The following is an 18,421-nucleotide window of genomic DNA, read 5'->3' as shown; positions in this document are numbered from 1 at the left end:
GCTGGCATTTCTTATTGCTTTTATCAGTGCTTGAGTCGGAGCGTAATGCCTATTGGCTTTGCTAATGCTTATTTACTCTTACAACTAAATAGCTGCAAAGGCGATTTTATAGAATCATATTTTGTTTATTTTCACTAGCATTTGTGTGCAGATCACTACCGATCCATTGACTTTTCACTTTCTACAACTACGCTGTTTACATAAACAGCTTTAGAACTTCTTGCCAATGTACACGTGCAACAAAGAATGCTCTGCAAATCCCTATGCAAAAGGGAAGTAACGGTTGTTCTCAGGTTCTCATGGTTTTTCAATGCTTACTTTCAAATATGATGGCTGACGTAGCTATTAGTTTGCGCTAAAGAGTTTTAGCTTTCTTTGTCCTCATAGTGCATAGAGCCTACAGTATAGGCTCAAATGTTTGCATTGTAGTACACTAATTAAGAAAATAATATTGTATACTTCGTGCATTAAATCACCTCAATTCATTGTAGGGACACTGTCCCATAAGACACTGCTAACACCCGCTTATGTATGTAAATAACTATTCCGGGTATGGGATTCTGCCGGTTGCTCAGCTGTATCCTTGTTCCTATAAATAGGATACCGTAAACTAAACTATCTATGGATTTCATAACATTCCTGAGGCAGGGATGTTCTTTCTAGGTCTGGCTAAAGAGTCAGCAAGGGCGGCTCCTCCGCTAAGGCGGAGGAGCGTGGCCTACTGCTTTTTGCAGTGTAAAAAAGGAAAAATAAAATGATGATAACCTGAGATCTGAAAGAGACACGTTAGTGATAGATTCCTTACCTTAGAATATCCCGAGGAGTCAGACTGGATCCGGAAAGTTTTGCTTAGCAGTACCCCTGCGCTTCAGTAGGTGACGTCCTACGGCTCCTCGTCCGTCACTGGCGTCGTCAGTGCCGAGATGACGTCACGGAGGGTATTTAGGCGCCGCCCATGCGCGCTGACATCAGTTCTTTCTTTTTCCGCACCAGCAAGCGCAGAGCCAGATTGAGCATGTACCTTAGTCACTTTTTGACTACTTTTTGAGACTTTTGTCTTCCCCTTTATTCTCCTGGTGCACGTAGGGATGCCCGGCTTCAAGTCTTGCGGGTCGTGCCGCCGTAACATGTCGGTGGCGGACCCCCACGATGTGTCCCTCTACTGCCTGGAGACCGACCACAACTCCCGGGACTGCCGAGATTGTCGTGCCATGGCCCGAAGGCTTTGAGAGAGCAGCGCCGGAAATTGCTGGAGGTCCGGCATTCCTCTCATCGCCGCTCTGGGTCTAGGGGCCTTTCCCGAGACCGCTCGCTGGACCGGAGCCATCGCTCCTTGGGCTCTAAGTCTTAACCTTCGGATTACGGTAAGCGACGCCATAAAAAGAAGTCGAAGAAGCGTGTTTGCTCTCAGAAGTCCCCCCGTCGCTCCTCAGAGGAGGACAGGGGTTCCGCCCCTGCGGCTCCTCTGGAGACTGGGAGTCCTGCGGCCTACCTGCCATACCCGGGTCCGTCGGCGACTCCCGGACAGATGCAAGAGTTTCTTGCTGCCATGGACCGCCTTTTTAGGCCCCGGGCTCCTGCCGGCGCGCCTTCGGGCCCCGCCATCCCGTGTCCAGATGCTGCTGGCCCGGTGGCTCCGCCACCGGTTCTGGCCCCTGCACCACAGGATCCTACGCCTCTGGTTCCGGCCCCGCCCTTGGCTCCTCCAACGGTGCCGCACTGGGTGCCGTTTATCCCACCCCTGCCCTGATCCGGATTGGGAGGTGGCTCCGGCCGGGCCCCTACCGGCGCCGTTTTCGGCACTGTTCCCAATGCCGTTCGTCCCTTCTCCACCTCTGCCGCCGCGACCGCCCCCCTCCACGCCGGAGGCGGACGACAACTGGGACGGGTCCGAGGACCCCCTTGCCCGGCAATGTGACTCCGAACAAGATTGGGTGGACGACCTGGAAGACGGTTTGCATCTCCTCCGCCTACTATGGAGGAAGGTGCTTCCTACATCGTGGTGCTGCGTCGGGCTGCGGAGGCTCTTAATGTTGATCTTCCTACGATAGCCCTCAAGACCAACCTCCTTACGGAGGTGCTCCAGACTGCCTCTGCATCGTCGGAGCCGCTGCTCCCTTTCATTGAGGCCCTTACCGAAGTCCTCTTGGGCACTTGGTTGCGGCCGGCCACGGGGGCGCCAGTGGATAAAAACGTCGCCAGGCGTTATCGCCTGGCGCCTGGTGATTCTGCCTTCCTGACCACTCACCCTACGCCTGAGAGCCTGGTCATTCAGGCCTTGACGTCGCAGAGTGCCTTTTCCACGGCTCCGCCGGATAAGGACTCTAAACGGCTGGAGCAATTTGGCAAGAGGTTGTTCTCCTCGGCCAGCTTAGGGCTGCGGTCGGTTAATACCGCCTGCTTGTTGGGCCGTTATTTCCACGCAGTGTGGGATTCCGTGGCTCAGGTCTTGCCTCAGTATTCTGAGGAGGGCCAGGCTGTTCTTTCCCATGCGATTGCTGAAGGTAAGGATGCGGCTAAGTTTGCCATCAGGTGTGGTTTGGATACCGCTGATTCGTTGGGCAGGGCAACTTCCACGACTGTAGCGTTGCGCCTGGTTGCTTTCAACTGGGTTCTCGCCCGATGTCCAGGGCTCGCTCATGGACATGCTCTTTGATGGCTCCCACCTCTTTGGCGATAAGGCCGACAGTGCATTGGAGCGCCTTAAGGACTCACGGGCCACGGCCAAGTCCTTGGGTCTTTCTACAAAGAACCCTGCCACTCCTTGCTTTTGTTCCTTTCCTGGCAAGGACAGAGGCATCCAGGCGCCCTCCTCCAGCAAGCCTGTGCAGAACCAGCCTCAGCGCCGCTGCAGCCGTGGCTTCCCCGGGGCGGGTCTGGAAACCAGCGTGTGGATCAGTCTACCTCTACCCCTGCTGCTTCAACCTCTAAGCCTTCCTAATCCGAGCTTCAGGGAGCACCCCACGCCAGTGGGTGGCAGGGTCCGCCACCACCTCCACTACTGGCGAGAAATTACATCGGACAAATGGGTGCTGCAGATAATCTGCCAGGGTTACTCCCTTCCCTTTCAGTCATCCCCTCCAGCCATGCCACCTCGGTGCAACCGCTTGTCGGGGGATCATTTGGCTCTTCTCCGTCAGGAAGTCACGGTCCTCCTGGCCAAGGGGGCCATTGAGTGCGTTCCCAGTCCGGAAGTGGGGAGTGGTTGTTATTCCCACTACTTTCTGGTTACCAAGAAGGGCAAGGGGGGCCTGGGCCCCATCTTGGACCTCCGGGACGTCAATCGCTTCATCTGGAAGGAGAAATTCAAAATGCTGACCCTGGCTCAGGTCCTGGCTGCCCTCGACCCAGGAGACTACATGGTGGCGTTGGACTTGCAGGACGCTTATTTTCACATTCCCGTCCTGCCGGCCCACCAGCGTTACCTGCGGTTCACGTTAAGCCAAGAGCATTTTCAGTTTGCCGTGCTCCACTTCGGCCTTACCAGTGCCCCTCGGGTGTTCACGAAGGTGATGGCGGTGGTCGCGGCTCATCTGCTCAGGTCAGGGGTGTCCGTCTTCCCTTACCTCGACGACTAGCTGTTAAAGGCGGGTTCGCCCCAGGCAGTCGTCAACCACCTCCAGACTATGGCCGACCTGCATTTGCCGGGGTTCTCCATCAGCGTGCCGAAGTCGCACCGGAGTCCCTCTCAGAAGCTTCCCTTCTTCGGAGCAGTTCTGGATTCAACGCTGTTTCGGGTTTATCCTCCCGAGCAGCGAGTCTGGGATATTCAGGCTATGATTCCGATCTTTCAGCCTCTATCCCGGGTTTCGGTCAGGATGACCCTCCGGCTTCTGGACCTGATGACCTCCTGCATCCTGCTGATGACACATCAGCAGGATGCAGGCTCTGCAGTGGGACCTGAAGTTCCAGTGGGCGCAACATCAGGGCAACCTGTCCGACCATGTTCAGATCTCGGAGGGCACGGCACGACAGTTGCAGTGGTGGCTCACGAATCACGATTGGGTCAGTGGCAGATCCCTCTCCCTTCCGGTGACAGATGCATCCCTCCTGGGATGGGGAGGCCTCTTGGGAGAGATCAGAGGCCTCTGGTCTCAGGCGGAGTCCCGGCTCCATATCAACCTTCTGGAGCTGCGGGCGATCCGACTTGCATTGAAGGCATTCCTTCTCTCTGTCCAGAGAAGTGTAGTGCAGGTGTTCACGGACAACACCACCACCATGTGGTATTGCAACAAACAGGGCGGGTGGGGTATTGGACCCTATGCTAGGAGGCTCTGCTGCCTCGGGACATGGCTGGAATGTCAAGGTAGTACCTTGGTGGTTCAACACCTGGCGGGTTCTCTGAATGCCAGGGCAGATGAACTCAGCCGCCTTGTGCTTGATGGATCATGAATGGCGTCTGAACTCGGAGGTGGCGCATGGTCTCTTTAAGCGATGGGGAGAGCCTTGATTAGATCTATTCGTCACCGAAGAGAACGCGCAATGTCATCAGTTCTGCGCGTTGGAAATTCTAAGGCGGCACTCGCTCAGCGACGCTTTTCGTTGCGAGTGTAGTAGCGGTCTGTTGTACGCCTTTCCGCCTATACAACTTCTGCCCAGAGTGCTGAAGAAGATCAGGCGCGACCGGGCCCAAGTCATTCTTGTGGCTCCGGACTGGGCTCCAAGAGTATGATATCCCGAGCTACTCAGTATGAGCATCGATCCCCCGATCCGTCTGCCTCTTCGGAAGGATCTTCTGTCGAAGCAGCAGGGGACTGTCCTCCACCCGAACCTGTCCAGCCTCCACCTCCATGCGTGGAGATTGAGTGGCGACAGTTGACACCTTTCGATCTTCCTCCCGAAGTCTGTGATGTCATTCTGGCAGCCAGGCATCCCTCCACCAAAACGGTATACGCCTGCAGGTGGAACAGGTTTGTGGCACAGTGCACAGCAAAGGCTGTGGATCCCCTTTCTGCTCGTTCTGAGGTTCTTCTGTTCCTTCTCTCTTTGGCCCAGCAGGGCTCTGCTCTAGGCACTGTTAAAGGTTATCTTTCGGCCATCTCTGCCTTTCTACGGCTTACAGATCAGCCTTCTCTTTTCAAGTCCCCGATAGTTAACCGTTTCCTTAAAGGCATTATGCATACGTTTCCACCCGTGCCCTTCATAATGTCTCAGTGGGACTTAAATCTTGTCTTGACTTTCCTGATGTGCGCTCCCTTCGAGCCCCTTCATAATTGTCCTTTGTGTCTTCTCACCCTAAAGACTGCTTTCCTGGTTGCTCTCACCTCTGCCAGAAGAGTGAGTGATCTCCAGGCTCTTTCTTCTAAACCTCCTTTCCTTTGTCTTCATCCGGACAAGGTGGTTCTGAGGACCCATCCTTCTTTCTTGCCAAAGGTTGTCACGCCCTTCCACATCGGGCAGACCATCACTTTGCCCACCTTCTTTCCGCCTCTGCATCCCTCCAGAGAAGAAGAGAGGCTCCACCGTCTGGACCCAAAGCGTGCGCTCGCTTTCTATCTGCAACGTACACAGCAGTTCCGGGTGGATAATCAAGTCTTTGTCGGCTACGTGGGTGCCCAAAAAGGTCAGGCCATGCACAAATGGACCATCTCCCAGTGGGTCGTTCTGTGCATCAAAGCTTGTTACTCCTTGGCTAAGAGGAAGCCTCCTGTGGGAATGCGTGCCCATTCGACCAGGGCTGCTGCAGCCACCACTGCCTTGGGACGTGGCGTCCCCGTGCAGGAAATTTGTCAGGCAGCTACGTGGGCCTCGCTGCACACGTTTACCAAACACTACTGCCTTGACAGTCCGGTCCGGAGAGACGGCTTCTTTGGCCAGTCTGTGCTCCGTGACTTTCTGGTGTAATCTTGTTCGTAGACCCACCACCGGGGTTGGTATTGCTGGGGTATCTATTCTAAGGTAAGGAATCTATCACTAACGTGTCTCTTTCAGATGCACAAGTTACTACTTTTGTAACGATATATCTGTAAGAGACATTAGTTAGTGCTAGATTCCTTACAGCCCCACCCATCCTCCTCGTTCTGCGAACTGATTACTAGGGTTAACGTAATCCCCTTTTAGGGCCCTAGTTTTATGCACCAATGGTCAGTATCTTGCATGGCTCTGCTTTCCTGGCGCGAAAAGTTGTGTACAGAACTGACGTCAGTGCGCATGGGTGGCTCCTAAGTACCCTCCGTGATGTCATCTCGGTGCTGACGACGCCAGTGACGGACGCAGAGCCGCAGGACGCCACCTACTGACGCGAAGGGGGTACTGCTAAGCAAAACTTTCTGGATCCAGTCTGACTCCTGGTGATATTCTAAGGTAAGGAATCTATCACTGACTAATGTCTCTTACAGATATATCGTTACACAAGTAGTAACTTGTGCGTTATCATTTTAGTGTTCCCTGTTTGGGCGTCTTTGATGGGCTGCTCTCAGAGCAGGGGAAGGAGTGGATTGCACTCCATATATGAGCATGAGTGCTTGGCCGGCCCTCTCTAGCCTCCTAAAACAGTGATGCCGCACATACCATGTTCTCCATGCAGGCTGCATTACAGCCTGCGTGGAGAACATGCCCACCTCTCCAGCCCCTATCTGAGCACCATAACACTGCACTGAGACAAATCAAAATGCTTCATTGCAGCATTGTGATTGGCTGCAGGGAGCCTGGAAGCCCTGGTGCTTCCTGCCTCCCTGAAGAAGCCAGGAAGAGGACATAGGAGAGGCCGCGGCCAGCCGGCAGGTAAGTGATTTTTATAACCTACTTGCCCCCCTTCCCTCCACCCTGCCCCACTGCTGCTAATAGGTAGCAGCCGCCACTTGAGTCACCTCTCATTGCCAGTGTTAGACGTACAACTTATGGGCTTTTACTATTCAGCATACTAATGGCTGCAATATAGGTTTGTTTTGAGGTTCTGATTTGTGTTCATTATTCACTAAGAAATGTCAAAGTCAGATTAAATGTTGCACTATTTCAGTACTGACTTTTTAACACTCGACCGAGTAAGGCATGCTTGAATGTGTGGTTGGCAGGTACAGTGCTCCTAAGTTCACAACTTAGCAGTGATGCCCCTTCTTGGTTAAGAGGGGGAGCAGGTGCAATGGCCTGCACATGGGTGCTCTAGCACCCATGCTGTGTTTGATGGGCTCACCTTTAAAAAAAATCTGCGGAATAGTCAAACCCATTTCCAAAATCTATGTAATGGAATTCTTTATATTTTACAAATAAATATAATGAAACACATTTTTACAGTGCTAAAGAATTGTTCAAAGGCTCTTTGCCATTCAAAGATAGCTGAACCCATTGTTGCATTGGGCCATCTTCACATATGACCATGCGGATACAAGAAATCCATTGGCTGAGAATCCATATTAGAAAGGCAACTTACCCGAATAAGCAGGGGGGGGGGAACACATATATAGTGTGTAACTGTTTGTAAAGAAGAATATAAATGCACAATAAATGTCATGTATAAAATCATTTGTTTTCTATCTTTTATGTAATGTTCTTCGTAAGAAAACATTTAATATTTTGCTCAAAAGTAACACCTAATAACTATTATGGAGCATTCACGTACTTACATTTTACCGCAAGTAAGCCTTTGTTAATCATACAGAATGTGTTGCTTTTAGTACAGGAAGTAATCTTTTCAAGATGGCTTCTCCAGTCATCTTGTGGTTCTTATCAGCTGCTACTCTTAAAAACAATGCATTTCATGTTCTGCAATAGAAGAGGTGGAATAATACGTGATTGTAAACAGCATGGTGATGATGAGAAAAAAATCACCGCTTTTTTGAAAAATGACAAAGTTGTGACCCACATCAAAATTGTCTGTAGCTAGACATAGAAAGAGTTGTACTGGCTGTGTTGGTGCATGCAGGTTATACACAGCTATGCACACATCAATGATCCAAACATAACCTGTTACACCTAATATTATAAAACATTCAGTAATATTCCCTGACATGCACAACTATTATTTTCTTTATCAGTTGACCAGCAGCTTTCAACGAGACTTTTCTGCCTATGTGGCTAAGTCCTCGCTGACCTTCAGGTGCATTTCAAAGTTTTTCATTATCCTTCTATACAACTTCTGATACAAATAACTTGTCTCTAACAAGAATATATAAGCAAAAATGTATGCAAAGTATTCCCACATTTTCACCTTCGATTACCTACTTTAAGAAGTATATGGACCTGTTCATAAAAATAAAACCTACAAAAATGCTTTATTCCATCTCCGTTCACTCTACACCAACCTTTTACAAAAGTGAGCCCTTTTGACATTGCCAATTTATGTTTCTAGTGGCTAGAACTACTCTTTGGTAGACCATTCTTTGAAGCTCATTACAGGGAGTCTATACCTTAAAAGCTCCACGACTACGCCATCTTTGTTTTCTGACCGACTAATAGATTATAATTGGGACTAATAGAATATAATCTATTAGTCACTCTTGATATAATTAACAATGCTGTCCATCTACTGCCTACGACAGTTTGTCGAAACATTGTCTGATGGCTGGTGAAGACTGCTGCACCAGCCACCGGAGAGATTATCCAGAGGTGATCAGTGCCTCCTCCATCTGTGACCTATAAAGGGTCACAGCTAAAGGTAGCCACAGGCGCTGCATGCGTAAGCCCTGAAGAACCCATGGCTACACCCCAACTTGTCTGAGTTTAGAAAGGGTGGGGTGAAAGAGCAGACAGCAGAGACTGAAACTGCAAATCTGTGGCTTCTCAGGTTTGAGGTTTGTTTCATCATGCTTCAGTGCTGGAAGCAGACAGGAGCAGGACCTGTACGGGAAGCAAGGTAAGTAAAAAAGCTTTTAAATGGTGTGTGTGTATGCATGAGTGTGTGTATATGTGTGGGGGAGTGTGTGTATGTTTGAACGTGTGTGTGTGTGCGTGTGTGTGTGTGTGTGTGAGTGAGTAAAGTGAGTCAGAGAAGAAGTGAGTGGTAATAAGTGATAGGAAGATTAAATGCTAATGAGAATGAACGAGTTATGAAGAATGACAGTGAATGTTATTGTGTATGAGTCAGAGTGAGTCAGTCTGGGTCTTGAGGAGTCAGAACGATTGAGTGAGAATGACTGAAACTGATTGACTCGCCTAGTCTCACTTAGTCTGACTCTGAGTGAGATTGAATGAAGGAAATTGAGAGCGAATGAGCGAGATTGAGTGAGCCAGTGATATTGACTGAATCGGAATAAGTGGGACTTGGTGAATCAGTGAGTCAGACTGGGTGAGAATGACTGGGAGTTACTAAGGGAGACTGAGTTAAAGTGAGATTGGGTGAGTCGGAATGAGTGAGACTTAAGTACGAGTGAGTCAGAAAGAGATTGAGTGGGACTGAGTGGCTTAGAGTAAGAATGAGTGGGTCAGAGTAAGAATGAGTCAGACCTAGTGGGTCAGAGAGAATGAGTGAAACTGTGCCGGGATAAGTAAAAGTGAGGGCAAGTACAAATGAGAGTAGGTGAATAAGATTGAGTGATAATGGGTTAGAGTGTGACACTGAGTGCTAGTGAGAGTGAGCGACCCCACCAAGTAGAAGTCCTCTCATACACTGGATTTCAAATCGAGAAATAAACCTCACCACATTTAAAGGTCACCAGACATCATTGCACTTGAAAATGACTATGTAAATGCGATGCCTGATCATGAGCAAGTATATTGCTTGTCTACATGTATGATTTTGAGCTCAAGTGAGCCTTCGGTTTACAGCTAAATTAAACGATGTTTTGTCTTTCTTCAATTTCAGATTCTTGATTGGACAGCACGAGAGAGACAAACATTTAACACAAGCCTTAACTCACCTGATCCTAGAATCAATGTCCTGCTGCTGCTGTTTGCTGTCTCCCTCGATTGCTATGTGCATGGTGCCTTCCCATTTTTGTGGAAAAAGCTGCTTAATATTCATACTCAAATACAAAGTTGTATTTGGTCGGATATAGGAGAATCGTCACTTTAAAACTATACAACTCATACTTGAAGTTGGGGCTAAGCTGTGCGTGTCGCCTACGGAAGTCCTAACTTGTGTGTTTTTTACTTGGTGGAAATACTTTGACTTGTGTTTACCCACTTGGCAAGTGAAGAAGACCTGCTGTGCATGTCCACAGAATTCAGAGATTTCCAGCCACTTGAAAATGTGTCAGTATGAGGGAATGTCAAGTTTAACGAATTTCTCGGCTTTGTTTATGATGAACATATATGTAAAAATGAAATGATCACACGATCACACTTATCAGCATAGAGAAATGTGTTTCCTCTGTAGAGTTTTCCTCTCCCCGCGATTGAGTGATTGAACAAAATGTTCCACTGCCATAACAAAACAAGACACATTTATAGAAGAATATATTTTGGATTTTGGCTGGTATTGAACACACTGATCAGGTGATCAGCAGACACGAATTTAAAATGAACAAAATTTAAATTTTTCATTTTACAAAAGGGGATGTTTGTGTGAGGTAACATGCGGTTGCCTCGATAGAACGTCTTTAAATATTTCATTAGGTGGGAATCAAAGCAATAATTTTAATCATATTAAACTAGATGTACATATTTATCCTTTTTTAATAAGTGAGGGAGTGAATGAAGTGGGTGGCTGTATAGTTTTTTCACACTTTGTGATTTTTTGGGGGATTTCTTTTGAGTGAAACCTATTTTAGAAAGAAATGCTCAGGTTGTCCCACAAAATTTAGGGATTTTGTTGTCTTTGTACATATTTAGTCTCATGTTACGTATAGTAATGTCTGTACTGTGGGATAACCTATAACATACACTCCTGTGTTTCACATAGTCCATAAGAATTGTTTTTAGATACGGTATGATGATAAGGAAGATAGGCACCTTTTATAACAACCACAACCATCATGTGATATGCAGAGGAAATGTATTCAACCCCTCTTTTTGCCCTTGGCTTAGAATGTGTCTATGAAGTGGACACTTCATTGAGGAAAATTGGCAGCGTGGCCAGTATTTGCTTTATCTTCTACTCCTTCAGTACCATGGTTGTAGCGATATGTTTAGCTTCACATTCAGCTCCACATTCGGGAAAGTGCTGCCTGACGCTAATGAGAATACCCATGTGTTATTTACACAGTAGAGGCTATTCCGAGGGAATGCAGTAAGAATGCTTTGGGAGCACACACTTAACAAGTCTGGGTTTGTTTAGTGAGTGCGGTCAATAGTGAATCTATTGATAATTTGTCAGCTTCATTCCGTGTGCTGGTAAACCCCCAAAGTATCCTTGCTTTTATGGTTATTATGGGTCCTCTGCGGAGATCACCCTGCCCTTGTTACAAAGCAGAATCACAGTGAAGTGTTAAGTATTTCCAGGCATGTCAATAAAAAAATTAACCTCCTGACACACACTACAACAGCGTCTGCTCAGATGACCATTTCCGGCCTTACCTTATATGCGCTGCTGTTGGAGACAACCATTTGTGCATTTGCTTAACATTTTCCTTCTAGATTTTCTTCCTGCACTTTGGGCTTAAAATGAGCAGTAATTAACACGTTATGAACTCATTTGTGTACTTACGACATGGAAGCCACGAAATCCCAATGTGGTGGCCAGAACGCACAGTCTGGCAACTTCTTTACATTGCAGGCAGTCAAAGATAGTTAGGTGCCTATGCTTGAGTCGTGTGTTTTGCAGAGTACAGTGCAGTGGAATACAATAAGGCTGCAATTCATTGGGCAGAGCATAATGTCTTAACTATTGACTGAAGTAGACATCTTTATAAGTTTTGAGAATTTAATACTTAAAACTGCTTCGAAAAATGGTATTGGTGTCGAGTACATCCCACACTAGAAAATGCCAAAAAATGAAGAATAAAGCAAGTATTGGTCACATCTCTCAGCACACAGTTTTTATACTTGCATCTTAAGCACAAGGGCTTTGTCACCCTAAATAGAATATCGGGGCACAATATATTCTTCCGCAAAAACATCTGGTAATATTATAAACATGGTATTGCAAAGAGATTGATTTGAATCTCCCACACAGTATGCATTTCACAGTAATTGAGACATAGAAATCTATTTTAAAGATATGAAAACACCAGCACACCTATGTATGCTTTTTATGATACATTTTATGAAAGTATAAATAATATATAATTGCTAACCAAAGGGTAGTATCCTGGTGAGATGCTGTCATGTACCACGTGCCAATTCTTGTAGCCTGAAGAATTCATATTAGAGGAGATGTGGTGGGCCACTTTCAGTGGCTTAGCTGGCCGCCTGTAATGAGTAACCCATTGCTTTAATGGAAGCCCTTTAGTTTTACACGTGATGCAATGAATGTGCAGCAAACATCAGCTATATTGGCCTTTTTATGCATCATGTGTTATTTCAGGATTTATGGTTACATTAGAGAGATATTGCAATTGTCCTTTTTGATTCCATTAGCTCACCTCAGTAACATTGTCCCATTATACAAGTGTTGTCTGTTACTTGTTTCCATAATTGTTTCTATATGTAAGAGAGAAGTGTATGCCTAGCACAATATAATTACTACTATAGACTGCCATTTACAATGTTGACACTGACATGGGTGCCATGCCCGCAGTCCAGTTCTTTCAGATCCATATAACGTCATGATGTGCTGTCCATCTCTTAAGGTGAGTGTTTCTTACCAACATGACTTTTGATGTTGAACATGCTCATGAAGAGACACCTCACCAAAGGAATCGGGAGTGTGAATTATTACATTTTCGAGAGGTAGCCCTCTAGGCTAGAATGGATGAGCAGTGTAGCATCGCCTACGTCTTGATTCCCAGCATATAAAACCTTTTGATCAGTTGTACTTCGTGTACTAATTCACTACAAGTTCATTGGTGTGATATGTTACCAGCCATTAGAGCGCATATTGTTTAACAAGGAGCCACATTCCACAGCACTGCCTCCAAGAAGTATGACATTTTCATTTTAATTGTTACACATCGAATGCTTCTTTTGGAAGAACTTTTATTTATTCATGAAGAAGACATTCTGAGGGACCCAAATAGTTATTAAAAACAAAAAAGTGAGGAGAGCAAAACGGTGATTAATGTGTAACCTTCCAAAATGTTAGTAAATTTGGAAAAGAGGTGTCTGTGCAATGCAGATCTTCACAAATAGTTTTACTGTTCATAGGCTGTGTTCTTCAGCCTTGTGGTGGCAATACAAATCCACTATTGTTCACTGAGCCAGTTTGCATGCCTTGGAGTAAGCAGTAGTAAATTACACTTTAAGACATTTAGATTTGTACAATATCTTAAAACCATATGGGTTTGCTTGTAAATGGCCAGTCGCAAGCAAGTGCTGCTCTGAATCCCTTTGAAAAATAACTTTTCTGGTTTTCCTGCTTTTAAAAGCCTTATTACGAGTGCCATGGCAATTGGGAACATACACAAGTGTATGTTCCCAAGTCTAGGCTAGAAGTAGTGTAGATTACAACCCTCCTGAATAGTGACACACTTGTGTCACTACCCATGTAAATTTGTTAGGAAAACAGCGGGTGAAATGTGTAGGGTTAACGTGGTCATAAAGAGACAAAGCCCATAGTAATCGGGTGACCAGTTCGGAAGCTGGGTATTATGACTCGTTCCCCAACTTGGAAGCAACCAGGTATACTGACCCAGGCAACTACAGCACTGAAGCGATCAGTATTTTTCTGAGAGATACTTCCATTTCAAAATATCCCGACACTTGTAATGTAACCCTAAGTATTTTATGTACTTCGTGGAACATGCTAGCAACTTGGGGACAATAACAGGCAGGGTTGTTTTTTTGTGCCCATTGTACTAATATGAACTTCAAAGGGATGACTTAATTAAAGCACTGGCTCTAGGACTTCAAAAGAAAACTAGAAGCCATATTTTATGTCTGATGCTGTAATGTGATTTAGCTTAACAGAATTTTAACAGCACAATAAAAATACTCTATTAGTTGAGGGGCAAACTACTGAGTTATTTGTTTGCACTTCCAGGCCTGCCCATCGTCACAGTCAAATATATATATCATGAACATTAAATCCTTCAAGTTAAATACTCTAATTCTTTTTACTGCAGTAGAGGGTGTCTACATCCTGGGTCGCCTCTTTCTCTTTACTCTGGCACTCTGTGGTCTGTAAGATGGAAGTTGTGAGGCTCAACAAAGCAGATTGGAATGTTTCACAGGTTACTACACACTTTGACCATAAATTAATGAATGCTGTATTTCCTCAGTAACCCTAGGAGACCCGGCCAGTGCCTTGTTTTGACCTTGGATTTCTCTGGCCTAATCCTGTGATGTCTGTGAACACCAATTGCCAGCGTCCTCACTGATCACATTTTGCTCAGGCATTAATGATGAAAAACACCTTTATCTGCTGTACATGTGTTACACTGTTTACATTCCAGAAAAAAACAAAGGGAATTGAGACTTGCTTTTAATAGAACGTGTACAGTAGTAACATATGGTATTTTCATATCCCCTTTCTATAACCAATAAGTGAATATTGTAGCCACAGCCAAATGATTTTTAAATGACTGTCCCTTTTCTAGTCCTAATGTGAATACCTGTGACTAAATGAGAAATCCAACCTTTATAAGGAGCTACAGAATGTCAGAGGGTACACCTGTGTATGTGGAAAGATGCTCATCGGTATGAGCATGTATGGACACAGCAGTATTTGTGTGATGTTTGTATGCCAACATGTGTCAATTGAGTCTGGACAATGCAATGATCAAAATTGTGTAGCAACTTATTTACCACTGAACCTGTCTTATATATCACTGAACAAATCATTTCAAAGTAAAACATGTTTAATAACATAATGTTTAATCTGCTTTGTTAGAGTGAAAAATGTAACATGGGCCAATAAATACAATTAGAATAAAATGTTAATTATTGTTTACATGACAGATGTAGTTATTTGACCATTTCAAATTAAAATTTCTAATGTATAAAGGCCTGATTGCCGAAGGGAAGAAATCATTCCATTTGTATTTTATCTAGAATAAAATGTTATTACAATTTACTTGTAACATTTCACTTCTATTTTACTGCAAGCCAGGAAGCTCTTTTAACTGCACGCTATATGAATAAAATGTTTTTAGAATTTGAATGGCCTGTATAAGCATTGTTTTTCATTTAGTAGTTTTAATCTAAAGGCAAGCCCGTCTCGGCTCTGGTCACACAGCGCTAGCCATGCTTCTGGATTGGATTGGGAAGACTTGCTGCAGGGCGATTGGACAAACCTATTCAAGTAAGAGGTTAAAAGTGTTAAACCCAGCAGGTATAGTTAGGACTCTAAAGGAGGGAAGAGTAAACTGAGTGAGACAATGTCCAGTGGTCTCTCAAGGTAATAATAAGGAAGGGGCAGTGCCCAGTAACTATCGCCCTATTTCGCAACTTCCCTATCCAATACAAATCTTGGAAAAACATATGAGCAAGGAACTTTCTTGTTTCCTGAAAATATCCTGGAAATAGAGCAGACAGGCTTTGGTCCTGCCGACGGTATGGAAACTAAATTAATCATGGGCATGGATGTCCTCAAGATGATGGTTGACAGGGGTCTGATATTATTGGATTCATCAACCGTCAGTTACTGCTAACAAGGCTAAAAGATAAAGGAGTGGCAGGGACTCTGCTAAAATGTATATAATCCTACCTCTCAAAAAGAACTCTGCAATCTCACTACCCCCTTATCTATCAGAATTTAAAAAGGTGAAACATACAGCGCGTCAGGGCTCGACACTCAGCCCTATTCTTTTTAATGTTTACCTACGCCCCCTGCTGAGAATCATTCAATCACACAGCATAGTTTTGTTAATTATGCTGTTTATACACAACTGATCTTTTCGGTGGATAGCGATAGACATACAACATTGGATGCCTTTCATAACTTTCTGAAAGATGTAGAAGATAGGGGTGGGTGGAATTTGCGTAATCGCTTTACACAAATCGCCGCAAAACGGTAAAGAAATCTCTGCGAGCACGCAGAAATTCCGCGAGCACGCGGAATTGCTTGTTCGCGATGCTTTTTTACTGTTCACAATCGCTGTTTGTGTGCTCAGAGGAAAATATCTTGCAAACACGCATTTTGAGAACGCAAACAAGCAAAACATTTAGCGAAGTAGTGGAACGCAGAATTTTGGGCAATTTTGCGTTCTCCACGGAACGCAAAATTACCCAAATTCCACGAGCGAAACGGAATTTACCGCCCAGGCCTAGTAGAAGACTGGCTGAACACCAACTCCCTAAAATGTAATAGTGAGAAAACCGAGTTTTTATGCTGTACGCTCCCAAAAGATTTAGTGCAACTCCCAAACAATTTTCTGTCTTGGACCAATACAGACGACCTAGAAACATCCAAAGCAGTCCGTAACTTGGGAGTTTATTTTAATGATAATCTCTCAATGGAAACATGTCCCCAGAACAACTTTCACATGCTTTGGATTACTTAGGAACTTGCGGAAAATTGTTCCACTGCTTCCACAACCAGCTAGAAAGTTGGCGGTCCAAAGTGCAGTTCTTATCAGAATTGACTATTGCAATGCTGTTATGCTTGGAGCCCCAGAATAGCTGCTAAAAAGGCTTTCCAGAGTACAAGCAGCAGCATCAAAACTAGGCGTGCCTGTTAGTCTGCCACACTCAGGGAACTTCATTGGCTCCTGGTGAAGGACAGAGTCACTTTTAAAGCAATGTGCATTGTCTATAAGGCTATAAAAGGAAAAGGACCCAGGCTATTGCTAAGAAAATGTGAGCATTTTCAATGAGGAACATATGTTCCTCTCCATCTAATCTACAGTGCATTCCGAAATTCCCAAAAATAAGTCATGGGTCGGTCTTTTTCAGTAAAGGCAACCCAGATATGGAATAAGTTGCTGCCCTCGTAAAGAGCCAGCTACAGTCTATTGCAGTGTAGGAGGAATTTGAAAATGTGGCTGTTTCCCAAATAGAAGTTATATGGAATGAGAGATCGCGAGCTAGGTTCCTTCTGTCAAGCCCAACTAAAGGTGTATAGCTGGTAGTCCAGCATTTCTCCAAAAAGATCACTGAGAAAGTCCCCATAGCGCCAGATACCTTTTAGCTGAAAATCACACTTTATAAATCATCATCATCATCAAAAACTTTATTGCGGCTATTGCACACATAAAAGCACATTTAGATTTACAATACAATAAAATATAATACATAACAATAAAAAAAGACACAATTTCATTATAAAAAATGGTATATACGAGTGTAGTGGTGGTTGGGCCACAGTAATAAGGTAAGCAAGATTAAAACCTACATTAAAAAATATAATTTAGAAATAAAAACATATAAAAACATTACTAAAAAAAATCCTGAAGCTTATAAACGTCCATTGTCAGTAAGGCTACCAGCTGGGGAGCATTTATCTCTCACACAGAGGCAAGACCCAAAATATTGCTGCCGGGATAATTATACAAAAATAGAAAAATCACAAATAACTAGGTGCCGTTCTTTAACATATACCTTCGTTTCAGCCACATAGCAAGGAGGAATTTCGAAATTACAACAACATAGACTGGGTTTGTATCAGATTTAAGGATCCTAAAAAAATCGTAATAGTTCCTAATACCCAGATTTCTACACAGTTGAATGATCCATTTAGACCTGGACTGTTTATATGCCGGGCAGATGAGCAAGGCGTGAATCACTGTTTCCTCCTCCTCCAGTCATCCAGGACAAAGGCAATAGGTAGTGCCTGCCCACTTATTAGTTACTATAAAGCCAGGAGCGTGCCATATTTAAATTGCAGAAACAACTTCCTAGCTATGATAGACTGTATTGAATCTAACACCTGCTCAAATTGATAATGACTTAAAGTCCAAGAACCCATACGTTAGACTTGTGGCTTTTTTGACTGCCTGAATTAGGCTAGTCAATTTAAAACCTTTCACTGCTTTAGCTAAGTATTTTTTAGAGATGGCTACACATGATTCTTCGGGAGTAATCCATAAGTCCTCCCTGCCTATAGCACGAAAGAATCCCTAACAAAAGACAGCCAAGGTATACTGCCCACAGCCCCCAATAATAACATTACCGCTTTTAATTCCCCCCTGTAGTGTCTCAGCTCGGGTGTACTCCACAGCTGTCGCCAGTAAAGCAACGGTCGTGTCGAGATTAAGTCCACCATTGGTAGGATATCCAAGTAAATATGTAGCGGTACTAGTGGTGTGTTTGTTGGCAAAGCAAGGATTTGTCTGATGAACTTATTTTCATTAAGTGTCAGGGCATTGGATGGACTATGCCCCCATAGTTCGGCCCCATATAAGGAAGCCGACCTGGCTTGTACTTTGTAAATTTCTAACGGTGGGCTTATGGCCTTTGCTACACAGCTCTTCTGAACATTCAAATATTCCCCCTATTACCTGGACTAACTCCAAATTGGCCTTGTTAATTTGGGGGCCCCATCCCATCTTATCATTTAACGATAGGCCCA

The 18,421-nt window shown here is 44.9% G+C and overlaps 1 protein-coding gene across 3 annotated transcripts in view; it reads left to right on the top strand.

The window, feature by feature from the left end:
• Positions 1–15,073, top strand: part of KIAA1671 (KIAA1671 ortholog) — a 996,223-nt gene extending 981,150 nt beyond the window's left edge. For all 3 annotated transcript variants that reach the window (XM_078667333.1, XM_078667334.1, XM_078667335.1), the window contains one exon: positions 9,740–15,073. The gene's annotated coding sequence lies outside the window, so the exon portion shown is untranslated. The remainder of the gene's footprint in view (positions 1–9,739) is intronic.
• The last annotated feature ends 3,348 nt before the right edge of the window (positions 15,074–18,421 follow it).

The sequence above is a fragment of the Lissotriton helveticus genome, chromosome 11 (genome assembly GCF_964261635.1).
Source record: "Lissotriton helveticus chromosome 11, aLisHel1.1, whole genome shotgun sequence".
In the NCBI taxonomy this organism is placed as follows: domain Eukaryota; kingdom Metazoa; phylum Chordata; class Amphibia; order Caudata; family Salamandridae; genus Lissotriton; species Lissotriton helveticus.
Note: the sequence above shows the minus strand (reverse complement) of the source record. Positions and strands in the feature narration are given on the sequence as shown.